At 40.4% G+C, this 25,128-nt stretch overlaps 1 protein-coding gene across 12 annotated transcripts in view; it reads right to left on the reverse strand.

Moving 5' to 3' along the window:
* Positions 1 to 25,128, reverse strand: part of Spats2l (spermatogenesis associated serine rich 2 like) — a 174,493-nt gene that overhangs the window by 141,990 nt on the left and 7,375 nt on the right. For 10 of the 12 annotated variants that reach the window (XM_008833355.3, XM_029563609.1, XM_008833343.3 and 7 more), the window contains exon 2: positions 4,972 to 5,021. The exons of the other annotated variants lie outside the window; for them this stretch is intronic. The gene's annotated coding sequence lies outside the window, so the exon portion shown is untranslated. The remainder of the gene's footprint in view (positions 1 to 4,971; positions 5,022 to 25,128) is intronic. 12 annotated transcript variants of the gene reach the window in all.

Raw genomic sequence — 25,128 nt, forward strand, 5'->3', positions numbered from 1 at the left:
CTCACACAATCAACCCTGTAAGGGTTGGGAAAGGTTACTGTTATTACCCAGAGGACAGAGAGGAGGCAGCTCTAAGAGGGTGCTGCCTCTATCCTGTAGCTGCCTGCTGGCAAGAAGCTTGTACACAGGTCTGCTGACTGCTGGTCAAGCAGCACCACTGCAATCTGAGTGTTAAATATCCCCCAGAAGCTCATGTGTTTGAACCCTTGTTCTCCAGCTGGTGGTGATACTTTGGAAGGTTGTGGAACCTTTAAGAGGTAGAGCCTCAGTGAAGGAAGTGGGTCATCAGGGACTAGCCTTGAGGTTTTATACCCAGGCTCCATCTGTTCTCTGCTTCCTGACTGTGGATGTAATGTGACCAGCTCCTCTTATTCCTGTCACCATACCTTCCCAGCCATAGTGAGCCATATCCTCTTGCCCAGTGAGCCCAAATAAATGCTTCCTACCTTAAGTTGCTTCTTTTCAGGTATTTGATGACAGCAATGAGAAAAGTAACTGATATAAGTGCCTTTTCCATGACAGTCCATGGTGTGCTACCTTGCCTTTCCAATTACACTTGCCTTGAGAACATTTGCCTGACTGTATTCAACTTTTTTCCATACAGAATCCCAAGTTAAAGGGAATCTTATAGAAAATATAAATAAAAGAGAAAATAAAGCTATTGGGGAGGGGGAATTGAGATATTGATTCTCCCATTATTCTGCCCAACCCTATCTAGTGATTTGAGAAAGGTTTTAAAGCGGAAAATGTGCAAACTATTGTCTTGGTATTGATATTTGCCAATAAAAAGAAATGAGAGCTGAGAGGTGCCTCCTTTTGATATGTACAGCAAGTTTACCAACTTTCTACTCATATGACCTATTAGCAGCCACAGCCCATGAACTGTGCTACAGTGGTATTCAAGATATTTTTACTTCATGTTTTGAACATCCATTCCCAATATATGTTTGATGGTTTGTTTACAATTCATAAACACATATTATTGTATAAGTATGTTAAACCTCATATGAACAGAAAAAGGAAAGCAGGATGGATTTGCATAATGTTTTAGTCATGGTATCTTAAGACAGATACACACAGAATTAAGTTCATGATTAACCACAAAAGATACCAAGTCCATGTCTTTCAGATAATTTCAAATTTTCGTGGACAGCTTCCTCCCAGATGGCATCCATTGACCCAACTTACCAAACAATGTGATTAAGAGCTCATGCAGAACTTTGACACTCTCTTCTTGTCCACAGTTATAAAACTATCTTCAATTTATAGGAATTCTTTGCAGAATTTGTTAAAGAATCTAATTTGCAAGGATTTTCAAAAACTTTAAAAAAAAACAAATAGATTTTGTAAATCCAGTTAACCTCCAGGTCTTCTCTTCAATCCCTTGGAGGTAACCACTAGTTTGATGCCTGATTTTTTTCAGTTACAAGTGTCTTGATTTTTTCCATAGTTTTAGCCACTTACGTAAGCACACTTTAGTGACAAGTGTTTATTTGTATCTGTTTTCATAGTTTGTATAAATGTAATAGGACTGTTATGTACTAATATTCTTTTGTATCTTCTTCCAACATCATGTCTGAAGGACACATCAATAGTCCATTTTATAGCTATAGTTCACTTTCCCATTGCTATATATATATATATATATATATATAGTATTTCAACATATAATTACTTTTGTCTTTTTGAGACAGGGTCTCCTTGAAGCCCCAGCTGGCATGGAATTCACCACGTAGACCAGGCTTGGCCTTGAACTCTCAAGAGATCCACCTGCCTCTGCTTTCTGAGTGATGGGATTAAAGGCATGTGCTACCATGCCTGGCTAGAATTATACTTTTAACATACTTTTAGATACGTATGAATCTAAAGATACGCTTCTCTAGAATAAACACACACACACACACACACACACACACACGCATGCATGCAAAAGTTGCAGTTTAAAAGAGCCTAAGTGAAAGCTAACGCAAAATAATTCCAATGTGTCTCTTGCCAATCAATTTTAATATTAATTAATTTTTGTAGCTGTGAAGAAAGGTCATTTAATTTCTAGATTTATCTTTTTGTAGACTTTAATTCCTGTACATTTACCAAATAAAAGTTGGTGTTGGATATAGCTTATCTTACTCTTTTTAAAAGTCTGAAAATTTCCAACAGATTTATTTAAGCTGCTTCCCCTTAAATCAATCTCTCCCCTGCCCCCTCCCCTCACACATTTTTACATAAGAACATTTTTCTTTTTAATGAAGGTCAATATTGTGTATACTGAAGGAATAAAAATTTCTTTCAAATTTTAAAGCAATTTTGCATCAAAAGGATTTCAAGTTAACAATGATTAAGGCTATAAAATAAAAAATGTTAATTCTGTAACCAAATTAAAGAGTGTAAATACAAGTGATAAAGGTTAATTTTTAAAAAGATTAACTTCAACTTCTGAGTCTCCAGCTTTTCACTACTATCAAGAGTATTTTCCAAATGGAGTGTAGAAATGGTCTCTATAGGACAGTCCTATGGCACTCACACAATCTACTTACTAGTATCTACCACTGTCTCACCGACATCCAACATAGTAACTAACATCCTTTACTGTGCCAGATTTCCACATACAGATCTGATTTACATATGTACTACTTTACACATATTAGTATGTCAAAGCAACTTGATGAGGTAGATACTACGGTCATTCCTCCTATCTTACAAGAAGAAACTGAGGCACAGATAGGGAAAGTAACGACCAAGTTTCTATAGCTGTGACTCAAAAACCATTTCTCCTTGAACCTTAGACTGTACTGTTTCATTACATTACTCTGCAAAATGTTAGTTTCTTTGTTGTTGACATTCTTACTGTTATTTTGATAACAAGAATAGTTCTTTAAGATCTAGGGAAAATATGTGAACCTTGGAGGGGAGTGCAATCTACATACATTTGTTTGATTTAGAAGAAAATTCTGACAATGATTGTAACTAAGCAACCCTCTAATTCTGGAAGAACTAATTAAGAAATGAATTAAGGGATTCAATGGGTACCCAAATTAGTCATTAGGGCTCAAAGATCTGGAGTTCTGGTCTAAATCCAGCTTTGGCACTTGTTTCCAAAATAAACATGACCAGATAAGTACCACAGCTCACAATTAAAATGGATTTAGATGGCTTATGTGTCCACACGGGAAAGGCCTCTTCCTAATTGAATCCGGACATCTCTTGAGTTACTACGGGTTTCATTTACCATCTTCCTAGTCTTTCTGTAACTGCTGGCAATAGAATTATGCTGAGGGAGAAATCATTTCAACCAGAGATGTCTGCAGTACAAGCACAAAAAGATAAAAGCAAAGCCTTTGAGCTGTAATTAGAAAATTCCTTAAGTGTGCTCATGTGGCATATGTTTTAGACAACTACCAACTGGCAAGACCGGTTACAGAAGGGATGTCTAATGTCACTGTTCTGGGCTAAACAGTCAGTAGAAGTAGTGTTCCAGCATGTGATTAGAGCAATCTTTTGTAGGCCAAAACATTCCTGCTTCCCACCTCTAATATGATTAGTGACAGACAGCTGGAGGCATCTCATTCTCCTGACAAAAATATGATCAGAATTGTTTTCAATTGGTACATCTTTCCATCAAGCTGTTGCCTTCCAGCAGAATAATCAGAGCTTTTGATTATTTGGTGTATGTTCCAAGGAAACAGAAATTGCGCCCTTGCTTATATGACGGAAAGAAGGCTGCCAGAATTTACAGACAACTAAAATGTGTGTGCATGCATGTGTGTGTGTGTGCGTGTGTGTCTCAGGCTCACACATGTGTGCAAATGTATAGAAAGATAAAAAATCCATCAGTTTTACTGTATAATTTTTTTCTCAGCTTTTTTTCTCAGCAACTATAAAGAATTTCATGATGACTCAAATACAAGAATTAAATATCCAAATCTGAGTAAGGAGTATGACCAACTCCCACCAAAGTTAATGGCTTTTTTCAAAAAGTTATTTATAGTTAATCTCACTTTTAAAGTTTCAGGTTTATGGAAAAAAAGTCAAGTTTAAACATTAATAGAAATACCTAGGAGGTACTAAAGCTTAGTTAGTTTGGACTATGTCAATTTGAAATTTGTGATTATTGGACAGTTTTGAGACCCAAACCCTTTCCACAGGGAATATAGACTGCTGGGGCAATTCATAGACTGTATGATAAACCTGAAGTAACAACATGCTTTCTGTCTACAAAGACTTCTGACATATCCACTCACTAACTGACTGCGGTAACAGTTATCATTCTATTGGTCCTCAGTTTTGTATAAGTTTCTTTTACATAAAAGAGCTTGAGATAGTCAACACTTCTGGATGGGTGTAATTATCCACATATCAAAAGGGAGGACACTGAGGCTCAATGGAGTAAGTGAGGAATAAGGCCATGCAGTTATTAGTCAGCAGAAGCTGGAGGCAAAGCCAGGCTGTCTGGTTCCCAGGCCTGAGTCCTTCCACTCCTGTTTCACACTGAGCACGAGAATTCCAAGTCAGATTTCCAGACTCACTGGGTCAGTCTCCACCACAGTGACAAAGGCAAAAATGGCAAGGAGAGGAAGTCAGGCAGTCTGGCTCTAGACCCCATCGTTCTCAACTCTTAATTCCTTTTGAAATCAAAAGGATGTCTATAAAAGATCTTTTCTTTTTCTTTTTATGGTACTCCAAAGTATTTTACAAGATGCTATTTTAACAATAACCATGGAAACACTGATGTCGATGGGAAGGAGGATACAGGGAAAGGAGATGTGGTGGAGGAGGAGTGGCTCAGATCCCCTGACCATCTCGGGAGGAATGCCTTAGTCTCCATACTACTAAAGGCAATTCTGGGGCTGACACATTGACAGGAAATTAAGACCACCCCAAAGTTGTGACTGGAGCCTCCAAGAGTCAGCTGCAAAAGAAGGGATAGCCAGCCAGAAAGAGGTCTGGCAGAAGGGAAGAACCATCACTACTTACCTGGGAACCCACAGAGATGTTTCTGAAAGCAGGGTAAGCTCTGGATTATTCTAGAAAGAAAAGAAATTTCGAAGGTCAGGCTGGTCTCCCGCTAGCAGCCATACCACCCGTTTCCCATCACACTTGCACTGTAGCACAGGACCTTGAGTCTAGCAGACAATGAATTGATCCTTACACATGACTTAATAGCTATGTGACCTTCAGTAGGCAGAGTAATCGCTCTGTGTCTATTTACTCAGCTGTGAAATGGGGATAATAATAGCTTCCTCACAAAGTGTTTGACGACAATGATAAGCAATGTGTGCAATGCATTCAACACACCTAGCACATAATGGTGGTATTTTAACAACAATAGCTAACATTTATTGCGCGTTTGTCTGGCATTGTTTCAGAGCCTTGTTCCCACGGGCTAACCCCTTTACTACTTGAAGGGAGGCACAGGTTTCACTGGCATTTGACAATATCAGTAAACAAGGCACAAAAGGGTCAAATTACCCAACTCAGGAAACTATAATGGTATGTGGTATCCTGGGAAGCCAATGATGACAATCAGGACCTAGATGGTAGTCACATGGTATCTGCCTAAATGACTAAATGTAAATGTTTGCTACTGTTTTGCTATGTAATTTCTCCTCTCCCAGACTCTGTTGTGTAAACTCCACAGAACTTAGCACTCAGTCAGTGACCACTTAGGCACAGACATGGATGCCAAAGTCATAAGTCAATCAGCCACTCATTCACACATTCAGCTAACCATCTCAAATATTTCTTAAGAATCCCTGTCTTCAGTGCTCTGTGGAGCACTGTGTGGGGATTCAAACACTCAGGTCATAGATCCCTCAGAGTCAGAAGGTTGACCTTCACGAGACCGTTAGAGAACCGGGGATGGGAGGGGGGGTGGATATGCTTGAAAGAATGACATGGCTTCAGGAAATAAGATAGCATGTTTTGCTCTGGCACCAGCTCTCTGAGAACTTTTCCACTTCCGCTTACATCTTTGGGTTTCATATTTAAATGAGATTTACCTAGATACCCTCAAGCCTTGAGATTCGAATTTACACTCTTTCTTTCAATCTTACTTTCTCCCAACAGTCCAGCTTCCAAGAGAATCTAACACTTCACTAAACAATGTCAGGATAATGCCAAGGTTATTAACATAAGACACAGCCCACATTTCCTAATTAGCTTTGTAAGCGTGATGAATTCATATCACAGGAAATCTTGGCAGGCAGAAAACAAGGGAAGAATGCAGCCCTGAGGACAAGTATACTTGCCTAGTCTGTCCTACCCTGAACCCTGGGAGTAGCCCCAAGGAATTTTAGACCAATCTGAAACCCAACGTCCCAGTGTCCCAGATGCCCAGCAGTTGGTAGGTAAAGTGCTATAGTAAGCGGGTGGGTGGATAAGAGTGCCTGTTAAAGATGAGGTAGAAACCAGACAACTGGATTGGAAGCCAAGCTTGCTTTCTAAAGTCCTAATGGTATATGCAACAAACTGGAGATGAGGATTCTACTGGTACTCAGCTCCTTGACTTACTACCAGTAGTCATTCTGATGGTGCTCTCACCTCTCTCTCTCTCCTCTCTCTCTCTCTCCCACACACACACACACACGTGTATATGTGTATGAGAGAGAGAGAGAGAGAGAGAGAGAGAGAGAGAGAGATTGAGATTCTTTGGGAAACATTTACTGCTATGCAAGATACTACAGACTTTATTTACAGATCAGTTCATCACACTTAGATTCATTTGCTTTCACAAAAACTCCTTGGAGGGGAATAATTCAGTGAGTGTAATACTTCCATTAATAGGAATTGATTTCAAAATATGCTTTTCAAAGTTTTGACAAAAGCAATTTTCTGATTTTCTTTATGTACCACAAAAAGGCAGACATTGTTGTGTTGACAATGTAATAAATGAGTTATCAAATAAGATATTAAACATTTATAGATTTAATTTTTAATAAAGGCTTTTAACAGACCCCAAAATATCCATCAATATTTGACATGAGAAGCAGCATTTTTGTTAAATTCAATCCCCTACTATAGTTGAACTTGACACAAGATGTTCACGGGTCTTAAACAGGACAAGGTGGTATTCCTTATGAAATGGTAAATAGCTATAGCATATGATTTTAGAAAGCACAAAATTGTCAAACTGTCACCTATTATTTTGCTTGGATCTGAGTAATGGATACACCGTCTTTGCTGCTGCTACAGAAGCACCCTGTGCCTGGGAATCATAGAGACTTTGGTTCCTAAGCTGACTCTGAAAGGGATTCCAAAAATGTTTTACTTGATGGAAATATTGTTAGAGCTCATGCATGGGCTTCAAAGATAACACTGAGCTACAGTACTCATTTGGACATATAAATTATAGCTTTTTTAAGCCTGGAAGGAAAAAAAAGGAAAATTTGGTAGTGGTTATCCTCGGGGTGGAGGATTATGGGTAATTATTTTCTTTATAATTTTCTTTCTGACCTTTCTATAATGAGTATGTATTACTTAATTTGAAAATAAACTTTTTCAATCTCATATATTATAAAAATAGCATGTAGCAAAAAATGAAGAAGTTTTAGAATCAACAGCTTGGGTTCTGACTTTGATGCCCTTTGATATGCTTCTCCACAGCTCAGGTATTGCTTGTGTTTTATCAACAAACTGAGAACACTATGCATGCTTTGGGGCACATGGAAGATTAAGTTAGGCTTTCCTGATAACAAATAGTAAATCAATATGTTGGTGTTTGCAAACTGATACTCCCCCCAATTGTTTATAGAAATACTGTGAGTTTTTAATAGGTAATTTTCAGGGATCCTAACAGTTTAAAATCTAGAAAAAGAGTAAGTAGGGTTTCAGCTCCTCAGTACCATGTTCTCTTTCCTATGGTGGTGACTAGATTCCTATAGTCCAGGACTCTGCAGTCCACTGTACATGCTCAGAATTCGTGACTGGGAGAAGCTTCTGTTTGCAGCAGGTGATGGTCAATGCAGAGACTCACAACTGGTCAACGTGCTGAGAATAAGCGACTGTTGAGTGCTGAACCACGAACGAACGTCTGTATCATACCCTCCAAGACTCACGAAGCATCACTGAGAAGGGGGTAGAAAGAACCCTGGAGGATGAGAAGGTGCTGTGCAGCAATTTCCTCAGAGATAAAACTTTGCATCCTTCAGGGAAGCTCCTAAGACAGGTTGTTCTAAGGGGAGGTACACAGTTCATCCTGTAGGGAAGCTCCATAAACCTGTTAAGGAGCTGAAGCAGGAAGTTCTTGAAACTGACCAGATACATATTAGGTCCTTTTCTTCCCAAGTGTAGAAGGGTAGATAAGCAGCAAAGACTTTGGAGACACATCCTTAGACAAGCCAAGATGCTGAGAAGACTCCCAGACAAGAGGCTCAGACCAACTAATCTGTCTGGAAAAGACACTCCGCAACCTGTTGACCTGCTTGAAAGTTGTACAGTGCACTTCAAGTTTCCAGCTTTTATGAGCTGTCACCCATGCGGGAGTTGGTTTTTGGTGAGGCAGCTGTCTTTGAGCCATTCTGCTCATATGAGAAAACCCTCATTCATACTCCTGTAAGCAACCCCAATAAACTCACTGGATCACCAGTTGGCCTTTGGTAGCATCCTTACTTTGATCTGTTGCTGATTCCCTGTCTGGGGTGAGTATTTGTTTGTTCATGTTTCCCCAGTTATAGTGTCATACAACAGAAGGGGTGCTGGAAACACTATCTTCTGAACATGACATGGCTGTTGCACTCAGGAACTCAAAAGGGCTACCTGCACAAGAATGGACCCATCAACATTCTACCATGGATGGGGGAGGAGCGGATGGGGCCCCAGTCCTCCTTAAGGAGCTGCAGGCAGTTAATGGTTGATGAAGAAAGGAATCATATTCTTCCCCACTGGTGTTGCCATTGGTTAAGTTGCCTTACTGAAGTAAATATACGTGAAGATAGCCCTAATTAAACTCAGTGGGGCACACACAGAGACTTGAAGGTAGGAAGGGGTCTTGCTGGGGAGAAGGGGTTTGGCCAGGGAAGAGGGATGAAAGGCTAATGGGGAGGGGAATATATAATCAAAGTATATTATATATGTGTGAAATTGTGAAAGAATAAATTTTAGAAGTAAAAAGAAAAATATTCTGATTGGGATGGGAGATGGAGGACAGAAAAGGAGACCAAGGCTACCATAATCAAAACCACCTCCATTTTGCCATTCTTTACCATTACAGTGAGCAAAATAAATTGTGAGATTGCTTAAATATGAGGTGAGGAACAAGCTTATAGAGTCTCTGGCTTTCTTTTTACATGGTAGCTATGTGGATATTTTCACCATATTCACTGGAAGGTAGTTTAGTCAGTTAGTCTTGTGATAAAATATATATGCTCAACAGAATGTGGCTGTTGGGCATATGTTGCCCTTGGATATATGTTGCTGTTGACTACAGCAAAAAATATTGATTTAACTGACTTTACTATCAAGTCAGGTATTTGTTGACATGTGGAAATGAAAAATATCAAAACCACAAAAAGCTTGATATACAGGTCAAATCCTATTTCGGCTCACCCTGAGGGACTGTCCAAAGTCATCTGCTACATTGGAATTGTGTACTATGGGTGTCTGCCTGAGTCACACTAAAAAATAAAACAAGACAAAACAGGATTTTCATTATAATCAGATTTGCTGCATAAATGAATATTGGTATAGATGTTTTGCATAGATAATTCATTGTAGAAAGTACATCAGTGGAAAAAAAAAAACTTACAAATTTAACTTCTCCCTTTTCTCAACAATGCAGGCAAGTCTTGCTTTCTATCAAGGTATGCTTGTTTCTTTTTCAACACTGATTCCCCTTGTTCCTCTGACTGGGACTGACTGTAGGCAGACACTCAGGAGATGGCTGATAAGGAAATAAACGGAATGACGCTTTGGAACCAAAGCAAAGGAGGTAAGCTCACAACAGTTTCCCAATACAGAAGGAGATACAAAATTTAGAAATATCCAAAATCAGAATAGCAAGCAGGTTTAAGCACCACCAAACACACTCAGTGAACTCAGGCCCAGTGGGCCATGGGTCAGCTCACCTAGGTCAAAGAGGTTCATCTAAAACATCTAGCATTTGCTCCCATGCTCCCTCCTGAGGCGCACAGATAAATTTCAATTATTAATTACTCCAAACACCTTCATAAGCAGCCTACAAGAAGGCCCAAACAAGGATTAGTCAATGAACAAATCACGTCCTCCTAACCCTAAGTCTGTGGGGTAATATAAGCGAGGGAGGGAACCCTATGGCAGCCTAGGGGAAGGGAGGAAGTGTGGTTCCTGGGCCAGGATGGGGGATCAAAAGAGATTTCAAAAAGCCTGCCTTTTCCAGTGCCAGGGCTCTGAACTTCTCTTTCCTTTTCTCCAACACCATGATTGCTTGAATCATCAATCTCCAATTTTTTTTTTTTTATAATACCATCTTGCCAGAATATTTTTCTGCTTTTTTGTTTTTTTCTTTCAACCCTTTTATTGAAAACATATGTATCAAATATGCTAGCTTTGCGTTTATCTCAGGACAATGTAAAATCACAGTATCTCACTTTTATTTGTTTATTTATTTGTGATGGAGTCCTAGAACTTGCTATGTAGCCCTGACTGTCCTAGAATTTTTTATGTAGCCCTGACTGTCCTAGAACTTGCTCTGTAGCCTTGGCTGTCATAGAACTTATTACGTAACCCTGGCTGTCCTAGAATTTCTTCTGTGGCCCTCACTGGCCTCGAACTCATGCGTAATCCTCCTGTCTTAACCTCCTGAATGCTGGGATTATAGGCAGGTGCTACCACACCCGGTTTAAATGTGTACATTCACAAAGGGCTTTAATGTGTTCAAAAGACAATCCTTTAATGCCACTGGGTCCCCCCACTGCTCACAAGAATATGCCTCAGGAATGAGCATCCAAGCTTTGAGAGATTCCAAACTGAGCAACTGGAGTTTTCCAGAGTAGAGACAGAGCCTGTCCCCTTATCACCTGAAATATGACACAAGCAAAGAGTCCAAAGGGTCGGGTGGTGTTAGGCCCAGGAGTGGACCTGTTATAAACATTTTACAAACATGCCCGTTATTCATCTGTATGTACCTTAAATTTGTACCTTCTAGAGAGGGATGACCTATGGCTATTAACTAATAACAAGAAACAAAACATGAAAGAATATTTAAGCTAGCCAAATGGTTTGATTAATATATTTAATCAATGGTTTATGGTCTATGGCTTTGTAGTCCTCATCATCTCCACTGGTGAACCAAAGAGCTGAGGCACGCACAAGGAGAGTTTTCTGTCCAGTTAGAGAGCTAAGTGATAAGTACATGCCTGAAGAAAAAAAACTGAAACTAAAATTTAACATGTTTGGCCCTCCCACCACCTATACCTCCTCAGGGGTGTGTGTGTGTGTGTGTGTGTGTGTGTGTGTGTGTGTGTGTGAGAGAGAGAGCTAAATCATCTACACAGGTCTCACAGACTCTTCACCAAAACTCTTTTGAGTGCTCACTATCCCCAATTTAGACGTGTGGAAACTGAAGCAAAGGATGTGCAAGCAACTTGTCTGAAGCCATACAACTAGTAATTAATGGAACCAGAATTTGAACAGAGATGCTTAGTGCCAAGTCATTCAGAAATCCAAACTGGGATGCCTACAGGAGCTAAGATAATGAAAACATGAAGTGAGCCCTCTGTATTTTTCTATACAAAATATCTGCCCATCTCTTATCTATAACAAAGTAGCATACCTGTGCCCGCCCTGGGGGGTGTGTGTGTGTGTGTGTGTGTGTGTGTGTGTGTGTCTGTGAGAGAGAGAGAGAGAGAGAGAGAGAGAGAGAGAGAGAGAATATGACAACATTATCAACAGTCTAAGCTGACAGACAAGCTGTCAACATCCAAACCTTTCTGGCCACTGGGACTCTGAAGACAGTGTTTCTCCCTTTCAAGAATGAAAATGACTAAAGGAAACAGGACAATTCTAAGACAGAAATGTGTAAGCTCAAGGGATATAAACATTCAAGAATTCAAAAAGCAAAGATAGCTTTCTTGACTGTACAATAACTGGTTATAAACTCTGCACCAAAGCATCTCATATGTGGAATATTACAACCAGGAATTTTTAATCATTTTTACTAGGAATTGAAAATGACAAACTAGAATTACCCTATTAAGAGATGGCTTCACTCATCCCTTTGTTCTAAGGAACTGTGTAAGGTACTGACTGGCAATACCTGCACCGTCTTCATCATATTAATTATACATTTTTCCAACAAGATTGACTGCCACACTACATGCCGTGAGTCAGATTTGAGAGCTGCCAAGATAAATGTTCCAAAAGGCTGACTTTTTAAAGACAACCTGCCAGTTCATCAAATAGTTCTTTGGGGGGTTTATCTCTGTATATTTTAAGTCTCACCTATATCTCTACTGATACCTAAAACAATTGTTAGAGCTCTTTTCAGGTGTACCATCTTATGGCCAAAGCTTAAAGTTTTTTTTTCTTTTCTGGGTCTTATATGCAAGTAGAGAAATGATTTCTTTGACAGTATCGATTTATTTTAAGTGTTCTTACTGTTTAATTTCTAAGCTGATTTATGTGAGACACTCCGATTCCTAGGGAGATGAGTGACACTGGCCTAGTCCATACAACTAAAACAAAGAAGGGTTTTGTTTTATTGACTGAATAGATGTTTTCTTCCCTGTGCTTTCCTTTCAGCAAGCAATCATATCAATGCCCGTGTTCCTTTACTTAATGCCTTATTTAAATGAGGCCTGATTCCAAAACATATAAGAACATACGCATACAAGAGGAACTATACTGGGCAAGCCAAAAGCTTCAGCCAAGTGTCCTATCTTTTACGTGGCACCAAGTGACATTTTGTAGAAAGCACAATGGTGACTATTCATTCTGCCAGTCTCAAAAAGATAGGCATGAATGCAAGCCAGAAAGGGAAAGCTTAAGCTTTGAAATCAGACAACCGACTCTGAGCACCACCTCTACCTCCATTATCTCTGTGACCTTGACTGAGCTACTCATTCACCCTCTGAGATTTCTCCTCTGAAAAATGGGAGTGACAGACCCATCTCAAAGGGGCTGTACAGTGGTCAAAGGAGAGCTTTGCTCTAAAGAAGACATAGCAGATAACATGGCACATTAGTAAACATTAAAGAATTGTTAAAGTTTTTCCTGTCTTCCATACAAATGCCATCAATAATTCACTTTTCAGTCTGATGTCTATGCACATAAAGCAATATATAGGATCTTAACTGTGGTGTTCTTTATGATAGAAAATAATTAGAAATGGGTTAGCTGTAGGGAAATGGTAATATTAAAGTACATTCATATATTGAAATTTATGCAGTCATTTCAAGTGTTTTAAAATATTTCCTGACAAGGAAATTTTGACCCTAGAATTTAAGTGAACAAAACAGAAGGAAGAAAAAAAAAATCCCTCATCTAATAATAGAGCACGTGCACTAAACACAGGCTATGGGCCAAGCACCATACCACATACTTTTCATGCAGTACTAAGTCTTATAATAAATACTCTAGTTATTCACTGTTACTAGCCCATTTCATAGAAGTAGAAATGGAGATCTAGAGTATTAAGTAATTTACGGCCACTACGTAATAAGTAGCACAGCTGTGATTGGAATCTCAAAATATCTGATTCCAAAGCCCTTTGGGGGATGGGGTTGCTGGGGACAGAACCCAGGGGCCCCTGAGTTACACCCTTAGCACCCAAAACACTTTAAACTACTGCATCGCACTGGTCCTTCAGTGCTGACTTCCTATGTTCACCATGAGATGTTTGGTATACGTGCATACCATGAACTCTTAAAACCATCCAAAAATGTGTACTTCGAAGGAAAACACACCCAACTCTGCAGTGACAATCTCCAAGTGGTAAAGTTTTATCTACATTTTAATATATTTGCATCCATTCCTGTAGCTTCCAAAATTAACGAATATGTATTATTTTTACAATCAATTTTTTTCAAATGAGAAAAAGTGTGGGAGAACTTCAAAACTATTAACTATCATATGACTACCAGCACTTTTATGAGACAAGTTTATCCCTTGACTTTTTGTGGATTTGAGTTTCTCATGACTACTAATCTTTTTTTCTACATCTAATCCAAGGCAAAAAAACATATTTAAAAAGAAACTATCTTGTACATAAATACCATAAAACATAGCACTGTGTGTTAGTGGATAAATATTTGACATTAATCTAAAAAGTCATAGTGTAAAAGGAAAAAAAAATTGCAAATAAAACAGAATCTTCTGTTTAGAGAAGACATATCCATTACTGACATAGTATCTGAGTGCATTCTGTCATGGTCATGTAACTGACAGTGTCATGGAGCATTTATGTAGGTGCCCAATGACTATCTGGACATATCTCAGCCCAATACTGTGGCTCCTACGAGGTTTGAACATGACATCACATTGGAGTGGCACCTAATTTCCTCTCACTCCACCAATTCATCTTGAGAGCAAGATTCTGTAAAAAAGAGCTGAGTGGCATACTAAAAAGCAATTTTTAGTGATTTTTCTAATTAATTAATTAATTCTGAATTAATTGTTTCACTCATAAAACAGATTCCATGATTTGCAGCAAACAGAGCAACAGCAAGTGTTGTGAAGGCATCTAACACTTCACCTCCCCTTTGACAACAAAGAAAATAGTTTTGATTCAAACTACTTTTTGTTTTTAAAAACTAACAAAATCCTCATATTGATGTCAAGAAACCTCTTGTAGAAAGAGCCAGAGATCCATCTTTAGCCTGTCATAGTCAACATCTTCAGACATTGGGGGTGTGGCTCTGTGATAAGAGTGCTTGCCTAGCACTTGCAAAACCCTGGCACTGTAAATAAAAACAAACACATCCACAAATTCAAACATGCAATTGGTAAGTAAATGAAAGTATCGCTAACAGATTGGATTTAAAAATCAAATTTTAAAACTGCCTTCATAACAAGGAAAAATAATTTGACAAAAAAAAAAAAAAATACGGGACAAATGTGATGAAATCCTCTAAATACATAATCAGCTGCTCAAGGAGAGGAGGGAATCCCAGAGCTGTAGCAGGTGTTGAGAAAAAGACTTGGAAGTTCTGTTTTCCTTCATATGTGAACTAAAAATGGCTGGCCTTGGCTTACAAAGGAGGCCATCATGGTATCTGAGTAGGTGAATAAAAGACCTTGGCCTCTAGAGCCAAATAGCCCTGTGTTTCCTCCTCAGAAGTCTCTGGCCTAGCTTGCTGAGCTGAAGATGCCACCCCTTAAGAAGCAAGCAGACAGCATGGTGGGTCCCGTAGGAGCATTAGCAGGGTGAGAAATACTGACCACTGGGATTCTATCACCCTGAAAGGAGAGGAGTTCAAGTAGGAAACAAGAGCTGTGGTCAGAGATCTGAAGAGCTCCACTAGCCACCAGACTATTCTGTGGTACTGCAAAAGGCATGTGGAAGACAAAAGGGGAAGGCGCAGGAGGCAGATTTTAGCACCCTGAACCTATGTTTGGTAAGTGTGGTGTGCTCACAGGAAAAGGCCCAAATCTAAACAATCTTCAGATCTAGGAGTGTAGCCAACTACAGCCATTAGCATTACATGGCATCATTAGTGTACGAGGTCTGCATCCCTCAATGGGTTCAAATGACTGGGAGGGGATTACTGCATTGGTAGGACACTGGACTACAGTATGCACTAACAGGACGTAATGCATTCTATGCTTCCATTTCTTTTTGGAAATCTTCATGAAGGTGCTCTTTGTATTTCTCGTGTAAGCAATAATCTGAATATGTCTTGCCTTAATCAATAATAAAACACTGACTTGAAATGCAATCCAGAAGAGTCCAGAAGGTGAAACTCTATCAAAATCTGGAAATTATAAATTAGTGTTGCCATGGAAACCTGAGTTGCTATCATCTACCAAAGCTGAAATGGTTCTTGCTCAGGGATCATCAGAACAATAAATGAGTTTATATATTCAGTGCCACAAACCAGCACTAAACGTTTCTGAAGAGTCTCATTTTTAATTTCGGAGGAAGCAGGTATATTTTGTCCTCGAGTACTCACAATTTTGAGATCATACTGTATCAGGTTCGGGTGTTACAGTGAGGTGATCGACTGCACAGGAGCAGAGGGGCCAGAAGGACTGGCCACCGCTCAGATTTCATAGGGGACGGAAAGACCTAGACTCCTGGAGCAGGCCATCAGCCATCACAGCAGCCAGCAGGACACCTCCCACTTTGCCCTTTAATGATGGTAGGCTGCCCATCCGCACACCTGTCAATCACACGTGGCAACACCTCAGATCAGACACTCTTGTTTTGTAGCATTTCAGTCAGAGGTTTCTTCCCTCCGTCAGGTGCTAGCAATCACCAGTGTGCAAGAGTCAGCCCACACTTGAACAATATTGCCTCTAATCAGAATCATGCTTCCTCATGTTTTAAGGCTTTCCTCTTCATGTGAGCAATGAAGCCTCCAAGAAAGAGCTTCTCAAACATCCACAGTTAAGGAGAGAATGGCTCCAACAAAACAGTGTAAAGAATCTGTCCCTGGTGTCTGATTTGTGCATGAAGCTTCCTTTTCAGGATATTTTAGCAACTTCCTTTATTTGTAATTTATCAGCTAAGAACTGAAATAAAAGTTTATTTTGACGGCAGTGCACCTGACTATACAGATTCAAAAAACCTGCTTTGCTTATTGTTATGTTATCCTGGCAGAGGATGTAAACAGGCTTTTCTTCCATGGCTTCATGATGCAGCCACAATCCCAGATGACTATTTCCACAAATGCAAAACATTACACAGGATTGGACTTAACTAAAATGTGAAGGCAGCTTTCCTTCTGGTTCTTTCTTTACCACCGAATAGGTGGAATTTTGGCCCTTTGGTCTGGATTTCTTATTCCCTTTTATCAGTCTCAGGGAAGGGTATATAAAATTGATCAACCTAAGGAGCACATTTCTAGTAAGTTTAAATCACCAGTTCCACAGTATTTGCATTTGAGTCTCTGGTACTTTATATTGTCTTATCTAGTCATAATATAACGCAACAAAGTAGCAGGTGTTATTAATTTCACTTCACATATGACAGAAACAAAGTTCAGGAAGATTAAACAACTTGACCAAGCTCATACGGTCAGAAAATATCAGGAGTCAAAAACCAGGACTTTCAAACGCCCAACTTGGTCTGTTTCTTTCAAGTCACACTGGTCTTAGGAAAAAGGATAGTTTTTGTAATGTGAATTTCCCACATATTAAAGGAAACTTGATATTTGAAGCATCCCTTTCAAGGAGTACGGATTCTGAAATCAAACAATGAAGGCAGTCACTTTTTTCCTCAACGCAAAAGATCAGCCTTGCCGCTGAAGACAACACACAGATGGATAATAATTTATGAAAAGGAGCTGTGTACTTATCTTCCTCTTCTCCTTCCAAGTTGTGCATATTGTACAAATGGGACCCAGAGACCAGTGGAGTGGCCCATCCCAAGGGCATCTGTGGGTTATGGGTCTGGAACTATGGAAACTCAACTGATATAGTGTCAATATTTTGTGTGTGTGTGTGTCTGTGTGTGTATGTGTGCGTGTGTGTGTGTCTCCCAAAGGTTCATGTGTTGGGAGCCTGGTCCTCAGTATGGCAATGTTGGGATGCGAGGCCTGCTGGGAGGTGCTGTGGTCATTGGATGTGTACCTTTGGAAGGGGTTATGGGACCCTCATCTCTTTCTGCCTTCCTGCTTTGAGATGCAGTCTCTTCCTCACACATACATGCACTTCGTCCACCATGATGGGACCCCTGCTAGAGCTAGAGCTATGTCGTTCAGCCTCCAAAATTGTGAGCTAAATATACCCTTAGTTTGTCTCCTTAGGTATTTTGTTTTAATAACAAAAATTAACTAATATAGCCAATATGCAAGGAAGTTATTCAAATACCACAAATAATCAAGTTTCTTGACCACTGTTAGTAGGTGTCAGTACCAAAGAGTTCTGGGAAAAAGTGACTCAGGCCTAAGGCCTGCAGCTCATTGGTACCAATATTGTCTGAAGAAGGTGAGGAGGGATATGACTTGGGATTCTCACAAAAGAACTCAAAGCAGGACTTCACATGTGGGAGACAAATAGAACCTGGCACAGAGGGAAAACATGAAACTCAAGAGCAAGGCTGAGGTTTGACTCCCTGACCAAAGTGCATGGTCGACTGGATGGTGAGTCATTACGGTCCAGATGTGAGTGGGTGACATTCCCTCTGCAAAGGTCCCAAGGTGGTCCAAGATCCTGTAAACAAAAATAACCACACTGGGGTGGCTCACTACTCCTGCCAGGGCATTTAATGTGGATTATGACTTTCAAACTTTTATATTTGGCACAGGAACAATGCCCTTAACAACATCTTATACAAATTCCCGATTACGTAAAGCAAATAAAAACAGCTGTTCACAGTGAAAGCAAGAAAAGAGGAGGTTCTTTTCAGAACCTTAACACTCAAGAGAATATAGCATGCAATCCCTTCTCAAGAAGATGCTTAGTTATACTGCCTTTCCCAGATGTCCACGGAATCTAGTCCTCTGAACTTGCGCTCTTCATTAGCTTGGTTTCTCCCAATACCTCCTCCTCCTGGAGGCCTCTGCCCTCCTGCACCAACCTGACGAGCTCAGTTTCCTGTCGCTTTTCCACTGTGAAGACATAAAGTTCTGCATAGCTCTTAGGATACAGCTCACTATCTGCTGGGCCTTTCTGAAAGTCCCCATGCCATTCTCTCAAAGCCTTTGGGGCCAACTGATGCACAGAAGGCCTCTCTCAGTATCTGGCATAACTTCCATGGAGCACTTATCAGCTTTTTGGCACAGAGTGTTGCCTGGTGCACAATGACTGTATGGTATGCACATTATTGACTCTAAACTCACTGATTCATGAACTGGTTCAGGATCTTAAGAGCTAGACAGTTGGAGCACTGTGACTTAACCCACCAGGACGGACTAATGGCAGGATAAAGGTTCTCACAGACCTAGCCCTCAGAATCTCACCTGGTACCTCACAAGTAGGAAGCTCCTAGGAGTGATTTTATTTTCCCTTTTTGTCTATGTCAAATACTCCCTTTCCCATACCACAGGATTCCCGCTCTACTCCTAAAACTAAGTGGGGAGGCCTGGAGAGAGAGCTATGCTTGAGCTTTCCACACTATACACATTATAGGCATGACTCCTGCCTATGGTGTTCAGAATCTGTCTCTCTGTTTCTGAGTCTTTTCTAAAGCACTTTATACCTCTGGATTTGAGAAACTGAACAACCATTGCTTCTCTGTGCTATAGGGCTGACTTAATCATTCTCAAGGCTCATGGGTTTAGCTGTACCAGGTACATCTCCTAGGAATGCAGATATATTCTGTAATGATGCTGTCTAATAAAACTACAATGTAATCCACACTGGCAACTTCAAGTTTTCTAGTAGCTAAAATAATGTGAAATTAGTTTTAATAATATATTTTATTTAACTGATCATATCCAAAATTTTTCTATCTCAACATGTAGCGAAAATTATACTAATGAGGGCTGGGGAGATGGCTCATTCAGTAAAGTGCTTGCTGCATAAGCATGAAAAACTGAACTCAATCTCTAGTAGTAGTCTTGTAATCTCTAGTACTCAATGTAAAAATTTTAGCCAGGCACAGCAAGCAACGCGTACCTGTAATCCCAACATTGGGGAGGCAGAGACGGGGTATCAGACAGCTAGTCCAGCTGTATCAGATAGGTTCAGTGAGAGACCCTGTCTCAAAATATAAAGTGGAGACTGACTGAGGAAGATGTCCAATGTTATCTCTAGCCCCTACATGTATAACCACATATACACATGCAACAACACACATGTGCACAGATATACACTTATACTAATGAGTATTTAACACCTCCTTCTTCCCTATAAAGTCTTCTTTTACGTTCCTAGCACATCTAGTAATGTTTCAAGTGCTCAATGGCCACATGCAGTAGTGAGTGGTACTTATAGTACTGGACAGCACAATTCTCTCCTTTGTTCCCATCCCTCCCATCATTTCTTTCCTATAACAACTCATTTCCTTTAGTGAGGATGCCATGGACAGAGGTAGACATCAGGGCCCGTGACCATTAAAGGAGATGAATACACACCTGAAAAGAAAGTTCCTCTCACAAAGGAGCTTTTGTGTCCTGCTAGGAAGCTTAGACTTTATCCTCAGCTACAGTCACTGTGCTGGAGGATTTTAAGAAGTGGAGAGTCATGATCAGGTTTGCCTGTTAGAAAGGCAGCACTGTGAGAAATGGATTGGAGGCAGGCCAGCCAGAAGGCAGAGAGACCAGTTCTGAGCTGCTGGAATAAACCTCAAGAGACGGACTGAGGGCCTGACCCCAGCAATGATAGTAACTGTGTAGAAAGGAGAGGCCAGATTCCTGGGAGTTTGAAAGGACAGTCCTCTAGTTTATACAGGGCTCAGTGACCAAGAAAATGTAGGGGCTGAAGAAGAGGCATCTACAGCGACTCTTACATTTTAAACTTGGTGAAGTGGTTTCACTAACTGACACAGAGCACAGCGGCATATGCTGGCTTGGAGCTGGGGAATAGAATCGGGGCTCATTGAGTTTAAAGTACCTGAAGCAGATACCAGAAAAGGTTCCCAATTGGAATTACAGATTTAAGAATCAGTAACATACAGGTGGCAGGCAGAAGCAAGTCATATATGAGCTGCCTTGGGGAAAGGGTGAGGAGCAAGCAGAGACTTAACTCCAGGGGATGCTGAGGTTTGAGAGGTGGGGAGAAGCCTGCATAGAGGGCCAAGGCAGAATAGCTGTAAGAGACAACAACTCAGGAGAAACGGATGACTCTGAAAAGGAGGGAGGGGCAACATTTTACAGAGCAGAGAGTTAAAGTAACACCAAATGGCCCTATCAGGTCAAGAAATAAAATCAATCGTCGTGATGCACACCTATAATCCCAACCTTTGGGAGATGGAGGTAGGAGGATCAGGAGTTCAAGACCAGTCTAGGCTATACAATAAGATGCTGTCTTTAAAAAACTAAAAAGAAACAACAAAAAAATAGCAGAAATTCTCAACTATCTAGTGGTTGAATGACCAGGGTGTTCTGAGAGAACAGGAATACTGCAGAGACTTGGAAGTGAAAGGAAGGTGAGGAGAAGCAATACACAAGAACTTTCCTAAGACCAGGAACGAGATGAAATACAGCCAGGCCAGAGTGAAGGCCCAATGGGACTTGCCTTATTTTGTCCTTACATGACAAAAAGGATTCACATATGCTTACTGAGAAAGCAAGAGAAGGCAGCATCTAGAAGGACCATCCATCATCAGACTAGAAGTAGGGAAAGAAGGAGAGAGAGTGTGAAAGACGATCCTGATATTCAGATAAGAAAGATGGAACATTATTATTGCAAACTATTATTAATTAGAAATACAGGTGCAATGTATTTATCCCTTTGTATCCACAGGTGATTGGTTACAGGACCCTTCTCAGATACTTGAATGCATGGCTATGCAAGTCCCTTATATAAAATGGCATATATCTTACAAAGAACCTGCACACTTCCTCTGGTACACATAACATCTCTGGATGACTAATAACACATAATTCAATATAAATGCCAAACAGTTGCTCTGTTTTGCTTAGAGAATGACAACAGAAACACAAGTTTTTCAAGTGTTTCCAATCCACGATTAGTTGAGCATTTGAATAGGGGAGCCCTGGGTATTGAGGCTAACAGTATGATCATGCATAAAGACAGCTTTTTTCTTTTCTTTTACATATCATGCATAAAATATCAAATTGAAGACAGGAAGGATTCACTTGTTTTTCTAGAACATTCAAGATGTGGTATGAAACACTGTAAGTCTTTGACACACTTGTAGATTTCATCTGAATCGTCACTTCAGGCATTGATTATCATCTACAGAGCCACAGCCATGGCCGCTTGGTTGTAGCTAGTAGTGTTTCTGACTGGGTCCCTGTTGGAGCAGAACTGATAGGTAAACATTTTCAGTATCATGGCGCATTACTCACAGTGTGGTGTAAGAAAAGGCAGGAGCTTGGGGTTCAGACACCAAGGAAATTAACTGTCATATATCAACTTTTTATGGTCAGTCAAGTTCTGTAACTTCCCTGAACTTCAGTGTTCTTTCTTTTCAATATATTTTGTTGAGTTTTTGTGCATTGCATATAATACACCTTAATCATATTTAGACTCTCTCCCCTATGTGCACCCCCCCAGTAGACCACCCACTGGATTTCATGCATTCTGTCATATATGTTAAGGCCTATCGAGTCAAGTTTTGTACCCAGACGTCCCTTGGTGTGAGTTCATTCAATAGAGCCTGTTTAGCCTGTCTAGAATCTCTCCCATAAAGAAGATCAACTTTCCCTCACTCAGCAGTGATCAACTGCTAAAATTTCCTTGGCTAAGGTTGGGGTCTCCTGCAAACTTCCCCAGTTCTATGCTGCTTTTTGTCTGATTGAGTTTGCATGGGTCTTGTGCATGCTGTCACCACTGCTGTAAGTTCACATAAGCAAGTTCCCAGGAGCCTGTAAGACTCTGTTTCCTTATGGTCATGCACCACTACTGGTTCTTACTATCTTTCCACGACATCTTCCAAAATGATCCCTGAGCCCTGGGCAGATGAGGTTTAATACAGGAGTCCTATCCAGGGACACTTACTCTGCAGTCTCTTATTCTCTACACTTTAGCCAGTTGAGGTCTTCTATGTTCATCGCTTTCTGTTGCTTGAAGAAGCTTTGCTGGTAAGAGTCGAGAGATGCATTAGTAGCCTCTCTACGCCCTCCTCACCTTCTACTACATACCATGATGAGCCTTAGGTGTAGAGGTTCCATTGTAGACGTGTTACTTAGGGATGGGCATCTCACAGATACTTATTCTCTGTGTGTGACCAGGTATGAAAAATAATGCTTAGGTGGTATGAAAAACCAGAGGGGAAATGCATCAGTTCAAAGGCCTACTGAAAAATACACATACACTATCTGTACATGAGTGCACGTGTATAGCTGAAGGCTATATATCAAGAAACACAGTACTAGGTAGAAGCCTCCCTTCGAGTTGTTGGTCAGAGTAGTCTAAGAGACTCCCAAAATAACACAGGCTATTGCCACAGCCCTTAATTGCCTCCTAGAACTTGAAGATAAGCTCCTATTGCTGAAGACAGGACCTACTTTGCACACGGGACTTGGAGTAATGGATCTGGAACTGACCTGGAAACCTCTTCCCTGAAGACTAGCTCTCATCTTTTTGGAAGACACTATGCAAGCTACTAAGGGAGAAAAATCAATCAATTGCTCAACCTCAGCTTTAAAGTCTAATAACCACAACAATGACTGGCACAGCAAACTGTATCTGTACAGTAGTGGCACTTTTATCCTGGGGGTTATCAACAGCTTTATAATTGGACTTAAAGCCAATTGGACTCAAAGGAAGGGAACTAATGTGTGGCACTGTAAACATAGCCAAATACAAATGACATGTGTCAAATACACATGACAAATATACCTGTCACCACTCATCAAAGAAGCTTCTTTTTAAAATAGATGGAGACTACTACAGAGTTCTACAACTGGTCACACACAGAGAATAAGTGTCTGTGAGTGTTCCCCTCTTAAAGGGGTATATAAACTCTTATCTTTCAAGTTCAGTGTCATATTTAAATTAGTTGATCAATAAGTGATAACTTTGATGATGACCATATTCAATCTTTCCAAATCTCTAGGAATTGGATGTCATTAACAATAAGTGCTTTGTCACAGGTAGTATCTTGTTCCCTAAGGAGAATTAAGGAATCAAGCCAAGTGACAGGAAGGGACCTTAGAATAATAAAGTAGAAAGGGTTAAACGGGGCGGGGAATGGGAGGGCAAAGCAGAGGAGGGAGTATAAGGAGGGATAAGTAACCCTATAGAAGCTTCTTAAAGTGTGTGTGTGTGTGTGTGTGTGTGTGTGTATGTATTATAAAAAGAGATTAAAAGGCATTACCATATAACAGGGGGACATTGCCACTATTAGATACCATAGGCTAGCAAAGTAAAACCCAATGCCAGGAATGGACTCCCTCTCTTAAAGCTGTTGACCAGGGGTCCCAAAGACCCTCAAACATTACTGGCCATTACTCCTGCTCTTGGTTACCCACCAGAACTTGACAGTAAAATCCTATTGCTGAAGACACTACATACATGAACTGTAGAACAAATAAGGAGAAATCAAGCTGGGGTTGACCTCAGAGCCTCATCTCTATTGGCAAGCTTTCACAGTACTGGAAGGGGCTATGCATGTTACCAGAAGGAAAAAGTAATCATAAACCTTACCCAGCTGTGAATCCTGGGAACTACAACAGTTGGCCTGCTGAGATATGCCCAATCAGTGCAACAGTGGCACAAGTCTTAAGGGAGTAACCAAATACTCTCCACTTGGAATTAAGGGCCACTTCAAAGGATGAAGTCCATACCTGACATTGCTATCAGGCTTAAGAATCTAAGGCTGGCTGGGCATGGTGGCACACACCTTTAATCCCAGCACTCGGGAGGCAGAGGCAGGTGGATCTCTGTGAGTTCAAGGCCAGCCTCCTGGTCTATATAGTGAGTTCCAGGACAGCTGGGGCTACAGGGAGACCCTGTCTCAAAAAGACCAAAAAAAAAAAAAAAAAAAAAGAATCCGAGGGTAGACATGTCACAGGGCATGATGGGGAGAGCCTAATACCGTTTTTTCTATTAAATAGTTGTTATATTAAACTGACTCTTAATGATTTATTATTATACCAATAGATTAATGCATCTCTAGACTCACCAGCAAGGTTTTCTTATGCAGAAGATGGTGATTAACACAGAAACCCACAACTGGCCAATGTGCAGAGAACAAGAGGCTACAGAGCACTTATCCCTGAATAGGACACCTATCAAAATTCTGCCTACCAAGGCTCAAGGATCATTGTAGAAGTGGGGCAGAAAGATATAAGAACCAGAGGTGGTGAATGACCACAAGAAAATCTAGTTTTCCAGACAGCTAATGAGTTACTCATATGAACTCACAGCAATGGTGACAACATACAGAAGTCCCAGGCAACTTCAAACCAGACAAAATACCAGCAT

Source organism: Nannospalax galili, unplaced genomic scaffold (genome assembly GCF_000622305.1).
Source record: "Nannospalax galili isolate Female #2095 unplaced genomic scaffold, S.galili_v1.0 scaffold610, whole genome shotgun sequence".
In the NCBI taxonomy this organism is placed as follows: Eukaryota; Metazoa; Chordata; class Mammalia; order Rodentia; family Spalacidae; genus Nannospalax; species Nannospalax galili.